General features: G+C 45.8%; 1 protein-coding gene across 1 annotated transcript in view; it reads right to left on the bottom strand.

Annotated features, from left to right (window-relative positions):
* LOC127658568 (collagen alpha-2(IV) chain-like) overlaps positions 1-13,042 on the bottom strand; it is a 165,951-nt gene that overhangs the window by 151,978 nt on the left and 931 nt on the right. The gene's annotated exons all lie outside the window — the stretch shown is intronic.

A 13,042-nucleotide genomic window follows, 5' to 3' on the forward strand; every position in this document is an offset into this window, starting at 1 on the left:
CACATACTTATTTTTATTTTTATACTTTTTATTATTCTATCTCCGTACAAAACTTCGGCACCTAACTTCGTCCCGCACCGTTTGGCGTAGACCCACGAATGAGGTGTCAAATCGAAGCGACCTATTGAGGACACGTGTGCTATGACTTTTATAAGCGATCGGAGTGCGGTAATTGCCCCAGGGGCAAAAAAGCGACGAAAAATCCCATAGACTTAACATTGCGACAAACTTTGTGGCGTCACAGCTCGGCGAGGATTTAGCAGAAGCGTGTGATTTGCCACATTTGAAGAGGCTGGCAGGCTCTGTAAGAGCATACCTCAAAATGGGGTAAAAGTTGCACCCTGAGGGGCAGGAGCTGCCCAAAAATGCCCCAATTGACTTACAATGGTCTAGGACGGCCCATGAAATGAAATGGCATTGGGATTTGTATTCAACATAGCTCTGGATCACAGTGTCATAGAGACAATGGGGCGGGCTCATTTTACTCAGACGACCAATCAGTATCTCAGGATCATTTTGAATCTATCAAGCCACGCCCTAGCAACAATTTAGAGCACCTTAGCAACAAGTCCCATACACTTCTAATGAAAGACATCAAAGGGATATCTCGGATAGAAGTTTCATAGAAACACAAGGGTGGTCTCGTTTCACTCGGGGCAGCAAACAGCCAATCATGAATCACCTCAACACTTCCTAGCCCCTCCCTAGCAACCATTGTCAGAGCACCTTAGCAACCAAAATCCATAGAGGATATCTTCCATTCTGAATGTCACAGAGGCATGGGAGTTGGTTTATATCATTCATACTGACAAGCAGCCGTTGGAGATTAATGATTGGCAGCTGCCAAGCCACTCCTAGCAACTAAACAGAGTACCCTAGCAACCCTTTAGCAGTAACTATATCTCTGCACCAGAAAATCAGAGAAACTTCTGGGTTGATTTATTTCAATCAGGATGGCAAGGACACTTCATTAGTATCACTAAGGTAACTGCCTAGCAACCAGATGGGGTTACCCTAGCAACCGAGTAACAAATCACATATCTCTGCATCAGAAAAGCGTAGAGACTTCGGGTTGACTTATTTCAATCAGGATGGCAAGGACACTTGATTACTATCACTATGATTACTGCCTAGCAACCAGATGGGGTTACCCTAGCAACCGAGTAACAAATCACATATCTCTGCACCAGAAAATAGTACTGACTTCGGGTTGATTTATTTCACTCCAGGATGGCAAGGACACTTCATTACTATCACTATGGTAACTGCCTAGCAACCAGATGGGGTTACCCTAGCAACCGAGTAACAAATCACATATCTCTGCATCAGAAAAGCGTAGAGACTTCGGGTTGACTTATTTCAATCAGGATGGCAAGGACACTTGATTACTATCACTATGATTACTGCCTAGCAACCACATGGGGTTACCCTAGCAACCGAGTAACAAATCACATATCTCTGCACCAGAAAATAGTACTGACTTCGGGTTGATTTATTTCACTCAGGATGGCAAGGACACTGATTACTATCACTATGGTAACTGCCTAGCAACCAGATGGGGTTACCCTAGCAACCGAGAAACACATCACATATCTCGGCACCAGAAAGAGTACAGACTTCCAGGTTGATTTATTTCAACCAGGATGGCAAGGACACTTCATTAGTATCAATATGGTAACTGCCTAGCAACCACATGGGGTTACCCTAGCAACCGAGTAACAAATCACATATCTCTGCATCAGAAAAGCGTAGATACTTCTGGGTTGACTTATTTCAATCAGGATGGCAAGGACACTTGATTACTATCACTATGGTAACTGCCTAGCAACCAGATGGGGTTACCCTAGCAACCAAATAACAAATCACATATCTCTGCATCAGAAAAGCGTAGAGACTTCGGGTTGACTTATTTCAATCAGGATGGCAAGGACACTTGATTACTATCACTATGATTACTGCCTAGCAACCAGATGGGGTTACCCTAGCAACCGAGTAACAAATCACATATCTCTGCACCACAAAATAGTACTGACTTCGGGTTGATTTATTTCACTCAGGATGGCAAGGACACTTGATTACTATCACTATGGTAACTGCCTAGCAACCAGATGGGGTTACCCTAGCAACCGAGAAACACATCACATATCTCGGCACCAGAAAGAGTACAGACTTCCAGGTTGATTTATTTCAACCAGGATGGCAAGGACACTTCATTAGTATCAATATGGTAACTGCCTAGCAACCACATGGGGTTACCCTAGCAACCGAGTAACAAATCACATATCTCTGCATCAGAAAAGCGTACATACTTCTGGGTTGACTTATTTCAATCAGGATGGCAAGGACACTTGATTACTATCACTATGGTAACTGCCTAGCAACCAGATGGGGTTACCCTAGCAACCGAGTAACAAATCACATATCTCTGCACCAGAAAATAGTACTGACTTCGGGTTGATTTATTTCACTCAGGATCGCAAGGACACTTGATTACTATCACTATGGTAACTGCCTAGCAACCAGATGGGGTTACCCTAGCAACCGAGAAACAAATCACAGATCTCGGCACCAGAAAAAGTACAGACTTCGGGTTGATTTATTTCAACCAGGATGGCAAGAACACTTCATTAGTATCAATATGGTAACTGCCTAGCAACCAGATGGGGTTACCCTAGCAACCAATTAACAAATCACATATCTCTGCATCAGAAAAACGTAGAGACTTCTGGGTTGGTTTATTTCACTCAGGATGGCAAGGACACTTCATAAGTATCACTATGGTAACTTCCTAGCAACAAGGAGGGGTTACCCTAGCAACCAAATAACAAATCACATATCTCTGGATCAGAACATCGTAGAGACTTCCTGGTTGACTGATTTTACTCTGGATAGCAAGGAGACTTGATAAGTATCACTATGGTAACTGCCTAGCAACCACATGGGGTTACCCTAGCAACCGAGTAACAAATCACATATCTCTGCACCAGAAAATAGTACAGACTTCCGGGTTGACTTATTTCAATAAGGATGGCAAGGAGACTTCATTACTATCACTATGGTAACTGCCTAGCAACCAGATGGGTTTACCCTAGCAACCGAGTAACAAATCACATATCTCTGCATCAGAAAAACGTAGAGACTTCTGGGTTGATTTATTTATGACCATAATTTTTGTTCTTTTCAAGCATGCTATTTCACGACTTTTGCCACGGCAAGCACCACTCACATTTTCTTCAGGAAATGTACCCATCTAGTTTTTATTTTTATTTTTATTTTTATATCTCTTAACAAAACTTCGGCACCTAACTCGGTCCCGCACCGTTTGGCGTAGACCCACCGAATGAGGTGTCAAATCGAACGACCTATTGAGGACACGTGTGCTATGACTTTTATAAGCGATCGGAGTGCGGTATTTGCCCCAGGGGCAAAAAAGCGGCCGAAAAATCCCATAGACTTAACATTGAGACAAACTTTGACGCGTCACAGCTCCAAGCGAGGATTTCAGTAGAAACGTGTGATTTGCCACATTTGAAGAGGCTGGCAGGCTCTGTAAGAGCATACCTCAATATGGGGTAAAAGTTGCACCCCTGGGGGCCAGGAGCTGCCCAAAAATGCCCCAATTGACTTATAATGGTGTAGGACGGCCCATGAAATGAAAAGGCATAGGGTTTTGTATTGAACATAGCTCTGGATCACAGTGTCATAGAGACGAGGGGTGGGCTCATTTTACTCAGACGACCAATCAGTCTCTCAGGATCATTGTGAAGCTATCAAGCCACGCCCTAGCAACCATTAACAGCACCTTAGCAACAAGTCCCATACACTTCTATTGAAACAGATCAAAGGGATATCTCCGGATAGAAGTGTCATAGAAACACAAGGGTGGTCTCGTTTGACTCGGGACAGCAAACAGCCAATCATGCATCAAATCAACACTTCCTAGCCCCTCCCTAGCAACCATTGTCAAGCACCTTAACAACCAAAATCCATAGAGGGATATCTTCCATTCTGAATGTCACAGAGGCATGGGAGTTGGTTTATATCATTCATACTGACAAGCAGCCTTTGGAGATTCATGATTGGCAGCTGCCAAGCCACTCCCTAGCAACTACACAGAGTACCCTAGCAACCGTTTAGCAGTAACTATATCTCTGCACCAGAAAATCAGAGAGACTTCTGGGTTGATTTATTTCAATCTGGATGGCAAGGACACTTGATTAGTATCACTATGGTAACTGCCTAGCAACCAGGTGGGGTTACCCTAGCAACCGAGTAACAAATCACATATCTCTGCATCAGAAAAACGTAGAGACTTCCGGGTTGACTTATTTCAATCAGGATGGAAAGGACACTTCATTAGTATCACTATGGTAACTGCCTAGCAACCAGATGGGCTTACCCTAGCAACCGAGTAACAAATCACATATCTCTGCATCACAAAAACATAGAGACTTCCTGGTTGACTTATTTCAATCAGGATGGCAAGGACACTTGATTAGTATCACTATGGTAACTGCCTAGCAACCACATGGGGTTACCCTAGCAACCGAGTAACAAATCACATATCTCTGCACCAGAAAACAGTACAGATTTTTGGGTTGACTTATTTCACTCAGGATGGAAAGGAGCCATGTATTGTATTACCTTGCTAACTGCATAGCAACCACATGGGCTTACCCTAGCAACCTAGTAACAAATCACATATTTCTGCACCACAAAATTATACAGACTTCTGGGTTGATTTATTTATGACCACAATTTCTGTTCTTTTCAAGCAGGCTATTTGACGAGTTTTGCCACGGCAAGCACCACTCACATTTTCTTCAGGAAATGTACCTATCTAGTTTTCCATGCTGTCTCTATTCCCATGGCTGCCCACACGTCATAACATCTCATTACTTTCTGTTAACTACAGTTTCACCTTTACATGTTGTTAAAAAATAAGCCTAGGGAAAAGGTCATTATTAAACCATGCACAAGAGTGAAATAAGCTTTTTCTGAAAGAAAACCTCAAGATGTCTTTGGGGCAAATTGTCATTTTTCAGCTGTTGCCCTTGAGCTGCTATCAATGGCACTTTCTAGTTAAAGTGGACATTTGTATCAGTGCACTCTATTGTAATGGGCTAAACTGAAACTATTGAACTATTGACACTATGCAGATACTCTTTTCAATATGACATTATACTGCCAAGCAGATTTGGCATTTTCCCTGCCATTCCAGTGGATTTATGGGATAGTCAAAATGACATTAGAAAATGTCCATATTACAGTAAGTAATATAGTCTATGAAGCTGTTCTTGCTTTTCACTATAAAGGACGCATACCACAGATACATCTAGCACTAAAAGAATGAGGTTAAAGCTGTGAACCTGCTGTGTTAGCTGCTGGTGATGGGTGGTGGCTAGAAACACATATCAGCATGTGCATCAGGAAAAGAAAGATGTTCTCATGTTGAAATAATCATCAAACTGTAAGAAGGGTTCCACACACACACACACACGTCATAACACGTATGGAGGCATTGGTTGAGCTTCTACTATTCTGTCTAATGGCAGCTATTAATCTGTGCAAACATGATAAAAACAATCATTCAATAACCTGTTGGAGTGTAACTCTAGGCATGATGATACCAACATGATCACTCTCCCATTCAGGATAATTTGTAACCACTAGGAATTTAAGGGGCTTTCACACTAGCACTTTTGGTGCGCACCCCAGTTCGAATGACGCCAGAGTTCGGTTCGCTTTGGATGATGTGAACGCTGTCTTCCGAACTCGGTGCGCACCTCGAACCGCACTCGGGTCCACTTAAAAAGGTGGTCTGGGGTACGGTTCATGTGAACTCCAGTACGGTTCGCTGCTGATATGAACGCAATCTAACCAAACCACGGAAGTGAACCGCTATTGATGACGTATAATGTGGTCGTCAGTCTCACACACGTCACTTTCAAAATGAGCGGAAAGGGTTTACTTGCGATGCGTCGCGATGCGCGTGCGCGTGTGTGTATACACTTACCTTGACTAAAAGCGGGATTGACGCACACGCACTGCAAGCAGAGAGATGATTTCTGCTTGCCTTCACAAAAATTGTCTTCGGCTGACAGCCCGCTGTCTTTTCAACGATTTCAGTATTTTTGCGCAGACAGACGCAAGTGTGTTTCTGTATCTTGATGTTCAAAACAAAACCAAAGGTTAAAAAAAGAAGAACAAATGTGAACCGAAAGCAAGTCTATTCATTGAATTTTGACGCCTTTTCATTTCACGGTTATCAAGCAACACGATTACGCACCAGCTGCAGCTTCATGACGCAAGCGTACCGCGGTTCGGATACAAATATATAATGTGAACACAGTCCATCGGGGGCAGGGGGGAGGGGGGAGCAATCGAACTCGGGTTCGGAACAGGCAGTCGAACCAAGTGTGAAAGCCCCCTAAAATGCAATGCAGATTACCCTGCAAAGTTTCATACAAACACTTGATTGCTCCTTCAAGTATATTTGAAAAGTATTGATCTGCATGAAAATAAACACATGAGGGTTCCTTAAAGAAAAAACAAAACAAAAATGAAAATATTCTCCCATCATTTACTAACCCTAATGCCATGGTACACGTGTATGACTTACTTTCTTCTGTAAAATACAAATGGAGATTTTTTTAGAAGTATATATTCAGCTCTGTAGGTCCTCACAATGCAAGTGAATGGTGACCAGAACTTTGAAAATCAAAAAATCACGTAAAAGCAGCATACAAGTAATACAAATGACTCCAGTGTCATGAGTCAGGTTTTTCTTCCTTTTTAATTCTCGCACACAGTCGCACGCACGCAGACACACACCCACACACACACTCTTTCTCTCTTCTGCTTCGTTCTACAGGCCTCTCTCTCTACCCGCACCTGTTAGTCACTGCAATCAGCGCTCGCGCTGATTTGCTTTGACACCTGTTTCTACTTTTCCCTTAGTGCGCACCCTTTATCTGGTGTTTGTTCTGGTAGATTCTTTGTCGGATTATTGTTGCATGTCACACGTAACCTCTTCTACTACCTTCATGTCTGTACAGTTTAGTGCTTACCCTGTCTTGTCCTGTTTTTCTGGATCAGTCTTGCTTCGAAGTATTATCCGTGCCCTGCTGTTGCTGCTGCATGTGAACCTGCTCGGTTCTCTCTCCCTGACTGAGACATCTACTCCTGTCATCAAGTCTGCTCCAAGGGAGTCCTGATCTGTCTTCTCTTCGTGACAGGAGTCTGCTCTTCTCTTTAAGTTACTCCATCCAGTACTCTGTGCATTAACGAGATACTGCCTTTGTTTGTTATATCTTCATTAAAGACTGTTATTTCTGTCATCTCTGCCTTTGGATCCATCATTTTTTCGCCGTGACAGAATAATCCGACCACTCACATGGATCCAGCAGATGAGAAGCCCGTCCGGGCAGCGGTCCAGATCCAGGGGACTATGCTCGGCAGACACGAGGAGGAGTTGGCCGCCGCTCATCAGGCCGTGAGGAGTCTTACAGCTCAAGTGTCTGACTTATCTGCTCGTTTACTTCACCAGGAATCTTCCTTATCTCACAACCGACAGCTGCCCCCAGAGCCGCGAATCAACAATCCATCCTGTTATGCTGGTGAGCCTACTGAGTGCAGAGCCTTTCTCATTCAATGTGAGATTGTTTTTTCTCTTCAGCCTCAGACGTATCGCGGAGGATCGGGCTCAGCGTTGCATATGTTCTCTCTCTCACGGACGCGGCGCCGCGAGTGGGGAACGTCGGTCTGGGAGGCACAATCGGCATGCTGTAGCAAATACGGGTCTTTTAAGGATGAGATGATTAAGGTCTTCGATAGATCCGTCTTCGGCAGTGAAGCTTCACGTCTTCTTGTTGTTCTACGTCAGGGCAGAAGATCTGTGGCCGACTTCGCTATTGAGTTCCGTACACTAGCAACTACTAGTGAGTGGAATGAGCCTGCACTAATCACTCGCTTTCTTGAAGGGTTGAATTTAGACCTTAAGGAGGAGATTTACGCACGGGGGTCGCCGACTCAGCTCGATCAGCTCATCGATCTGGCCATTCGCCTGGACAAGTGTTTCGAGCAGAGGCGACGAGCTCGTTCTCCAATTTCCACATCAGGTGATAATTTTTCTTCTGCTGCTGTTCCCGTTCAGAACCAACCTGATGTTGAGCCCATGCAGGTTGGGAGCGTGCGCATCTCTTCGGAGGAACGACAGCGGCGAATAATTAACCGTCTCTGTCTCTACTGTGGTACGGCTGGTCACTTTGTTTCATCCTGCAGTTTAAAAGCCAAGGCTCGCCAGTAGACGGAGGAGTACTGGTGAGCGCTTCTGTCATCTCCTCATCACCCAGGTCTCGAACTACGATCTCCACTGTTATCCGTCGGGCTGGGTTCTCTGCGACTGGTCTTGCTTTCATCGACTCAGGTGCTGAGGGCAATTTTATCGATGAGAAGTGGGCTCGTGAACACAAGATTCCCTTGGTCGATTTGATGGAGACTGCCTCTGTCTTTGCCCTGGATGGCAGAGAACGCACGTCAGTTCGTCACGTCACCAGTCCGGTTAGTCTCATTGTTTCCGGCAATCATCAAGAGACAATTTCTTTTTATGTTTTTCAATCTCCCTTTACCCCCGTTGTTTTAGGACATCCCTGGCTTGTTCTACATAATCCTCAGATTGACTGGGTTAAGGGGTCTATTCATTCATGGAATTTATCTTGTCATGTAGATTGTCTGGTATCTGCGGTCTCTCCCGTGTCTTCTGTTTCTGTGTTTCAGGAAGAGCCTGAGGATTTGTCTGGAGTCCCGGAGGAGTACCATGATCTGTGGGCGGTTTCAGTCGCTCCCGGCGGTTTCTTTACCGCCCCACCGTCCGGCATCGACTGCTCTATCGAACTCCTACCTGACACCATGCCCTCGCTGTAGACTGTACTCTCTTTCGGCTACCGAACGAGAGGCTTTGGAGAAATATCTCACAGAGTCCCTCGACGCGGGATCATTGTTCCTTCTTCGTCTCCGCCCGGTGCTGGGTTTTTCTTTGTAAAGAAGGAGGATGGGTCTTTGCATCCTTGTATCGACTATCGAGGGCTGAACGACATAACAGTCAAGAACCGTTATCCCTTGCCTCTTATGTCGCCTGCTTTTGAGATCCTACAGGGCGAAAGATATTTACAAAGTTAGACTTGCGCAACTCTTACCATTTGGTGCGTATCAAGGAGGGAGACGAGTGGAAGACGCTGCTCAACACTCCTGTCGGGCACTTTGAATATCGGGTTTTACCTTTCGGTCTGGTCAACGCTCCCGCTGTTTTTCAAGCCTTAGTCAACGATGTCTTGAGAGACATGCTAAACGTTTTTGTTTTCGTTTACCTGGATGACATCTTAATTTTCTCACCATCTCTCCAGGTACACGTTCAACACGTTCGCCGTGTCCTGCAGTGTTTATTAGAGAATCACCTTTTTGTTAAATCTGAGAAATGCGCGTTTCACGCCCAATCGGTTACTTTTCTCGGTTCGGTTGTTTCAGTGGAGGGGATTAGTATGGACCCTGACAAGGTTCGAGCAGTTCTCGATTGGGCTGGTCCTGATTCTCGAGTCTCGCTCCAACGATTTCTGGGGTTTGCAAATTTTTACCGGCGCTGTATTCGACACTTTAGCCAGGTTGCCGCTCCCTTTACCGCTCTCACCTCGTCCAGGACCAGGTTTGCTTGGTCAGAGGAGGCTCAGGATGCGTATGACCGTCTAAGGAGGCTCTTTACCTCCGCGCCCATCCTGATCACTCCTGATCCCGAACGTCAGTTTATCGTTGAGGTCGATGCCTCCGACATTGGGGTAGGAGCTGTCCTGTCGCAACGCTCTTCCCAGGATGACAAGGTTCATCCGTGCGCATTTTACTCCCACCGTCTTTCGCCCGCAGAGCGCAACTACGACGTTGGTAACCGAGAACTCCTGGCGATCCGTCTGGCGCTTGGTGAGTGGCGACACTGGCTTGAAGGAGCCAGTGTACAATTCATTGTCTGGACGGATCATCGCAATCTGGAGTACATTCGCTCTGCTAGACGTCTTAACGCTCGTCAGGCCCGCTGGGCTTTATTTTTCGATCGCTTTGATTTTTCTATTTCCTTTAGACCCGGTTCCAAGAACCTCAAACCAGACGCTCTTTCTCGACAGTTCGACTCGTCTGAGGGCGCCTCGACCGACGAGATGGTTTTACCTCAGCGCTGTGTGGTCTGGGCAGCCGTCTGGGGAGTGGAACAAGCGGTTAAGCGTGCTCTTTCGCACACTACTACACCACCCCGCGCTCCTGAGGGAACTTTGTATGTACCCGAGGCCGTTCGTTCGACGGTTCTTCGCTGGGGGCATTCTTCTAAATTAGTCGCGCACCCCGGGGTAAGAGGAACGCTAGCGGTTATCCGTCGGAGATTTTGGGGGCCCACTCGTGAGCGCGATATTCGGCGTTTTGTTGCTGCTTGTTCTATCTGCGCCCAGACTAAGTCTAGTAACAACCCTCCGGCGGGTCATCTCAGACCTCTTCCCGTTCCTTCGCGTCCCTGGTCTCATATCGCGTTGGATTTTGTTACCGGGCTTCCTCTTTCGGCTGGTAATACGGTCATTCTCACCGTCGTGGACCGTTTCTCCAAGGCTGCGCATTTTATTCCGCTCCCTAAATTACCGTCGGCTCAGGAGACCGCCCAGATTATGGTGGATCACGTATTCAAGATCATGGTCTTCCTTCGGACATTGTGTCTGACAGAGGCCCTCAATTCACCTCTCAGTTCTGGAGGGAGTTCTGTCGCCAGATAGGGGCTTCCCCCAGTCTGTCGTCAGGATTCCATCCACAGACCAATGGGCAAGCCGAAAGGACCAATCAGATTCTTGGTCGCATGTTGCGTAGCCTCACCTCTCAGAATCCCATGTCATGGTGCGATCAGTTACCCTGGGCCGAATATGCCCATAATTCTCTTCCATCGTCCGCTACTGGATTATCTCCGTTTGAGGGTTGCCTCGGTTACCAACCGCCTGTTTTCTCTTCGCAGGAGTCTCAGGCCTCTGTTCCGTCTGTCGAAACGTTCATTCAGAGGTGTAAACGTACTTGGAGGAGGGTGAGATCTGCCTTATGTCAAACTAGGGAACGTACACGTCGAGCCGCCAATCGCCGCAAAGTTAGACCTCCCAGATATGTCTGCGGTCAGAAGGTGTGGTTATCCACCCGCAATTTACCTATTCAAGAGACGTCTCGTAAGCTCATGCCCCGTTTTATTGGGCCCTTTACTATTGCAAAGGTTATTAGTCCAGTCGCTGTTAAGCTTAGACTGTCCGGTCAGATGCGTCGCGTCCATCCGGTCTTTCATGTCTCTTGCATTAAACCCGTTATTCGTGCGCCCGCCCGCCCCCCTCTTCCCCCTCCTCCCATCGACGAGGGGGCCTCTATCTACAGAGTCCGCAGGCTCCTCGACGTTCGCCCTCGGGGGCGTGGTCACCAGTTTTTGGTGGACTGGGAGGGGTATGGTCCTGAGGAGAGGTGGTGGATTCCAGCCCAGGACATCCTGGACCGCTCGCTGATTGATTACTTCTACCGGTCCCATCAGGCTCCTTCCTCGAGCACCTAGAGGCACTCGTTGAGGGAGGGGTACTGTCATGAGTCAGGTTTTTCTTCCTTTTTGATTCTCGCACACAGTCGCACGCACGCAGACACACACCCACACACACACTCTTTCTCTCTTCTGCTTCGTTCTACAGGCCTCTCTCTCTACCCGCACCTGTTAGTCACTGCAATCAGCGCTCGCGCTGATTTGCTTTGACACCTGTTTCTACTTTTCCCTTAGTGCGCACCCTTTATCTGGTGTTTGTTCTGGTAGATTCTTTGTCGGATTATTGTTGCATGTCACACGTAACCTCTTCTACTACCTTCATGTCTGTACAGTTTAGTGCTTACCCTGTCTTGTCCTGTTTTTCTGGATCAGTCTTGCTTCGAAGTATTATCCGTGCCCTGCTGTTGCTGCTGCATGTGAACCTGTTCGGTTCTCTCTCCCTGACTGAGACTTCTACTCCTGTCATCAAGTCTGCTCCAAGGGAGTCCTGATCTGTCTTCTCTTCGTGACAGGAGTCTGCTCTTCTCTTTAAGTTATTCCATCCAGTACTCTGTGCATTAACGAGATACTGCCTTTGTTTGTTATATCTTCATTAAAGACTGTTATTTCTGTCATCTCTGCCTTTGGATCCATCATTTTTTCGCCGTGACATCCAGTGGTTTAATCCAAGTCTTCTGAGGGGATCCAATTGGTTTTGGGTGAGAACAGACCAAAAAGTAGCAAATTTTTCACTGTACATCTTACCATCATGGCCTCTTGCCATGTTCATTACGTAATGATTTCAAGCTTGATTACACTTCTATTGCTTGATGCATGCGAAGACCACTGGATGGTGCTAGGAAGTGTAAACAAGCTTGAAATCATTATTGCCCAGGGGACTTGATGTCAAGATTTATAGGAAAAATTGGTTACATTTTGTTCTGTTCTTACCCACAACTGACTGAATCACTTCAGAACACTTTGATTAAACCACTGGAGTCATATGGATTACTTTCATGCTGCCTTTTTGGAGCTTCAAAGTTCTGGTCACCATTCACTTGCATTGTGTTGACCTACAGAGCTGAAATACTCTTCTAAAAATCTTAATTTGTGTTCTACAGAAAAAAGAAAGTCATACACATCTGGGATGGCATGAAAATGAGTAAATGATGAGAGAATATTTTCATTTTTGGGTAAACTAATTCTTTAACAAACTGTGTTGGAAACCCTGTTATTCTTGTTTTCATACAAACGCACATGTAGGCTAATCTTTACCATTAAGTGTCAGTTTGTGGGTATTAAAACATCACCTCTCACATGCTCTGAACACATTTTCCTCATTAACTTCAGGCCAGTTTAAGTTTGCGTCTAATCCCTCACTGTGGGGAATGAGTTCGTTTTATTAACACTAACAACCAATGCTAATTGTTTGGAACTTTCCCACTGTGAAAGTTACATTTCAGCCTTATAAGA

Source organism: Xyrauchen texanus, chromosome 18 (assembly GCF_025860055.1).
Source record: "Xyrauchen texanus isolate HMW12.3.18 chromosome 18, RBS_HiC_50CHRs, whole genome shotgun sequence".
NCBI classification, from domain to species: domain Eukaryota; kingdom Metazoa; phylum Chordata; class Actinopteri; order Cypriniformes; family Catostomidae; genus Xyrauchen; species Xyrauchen texanus.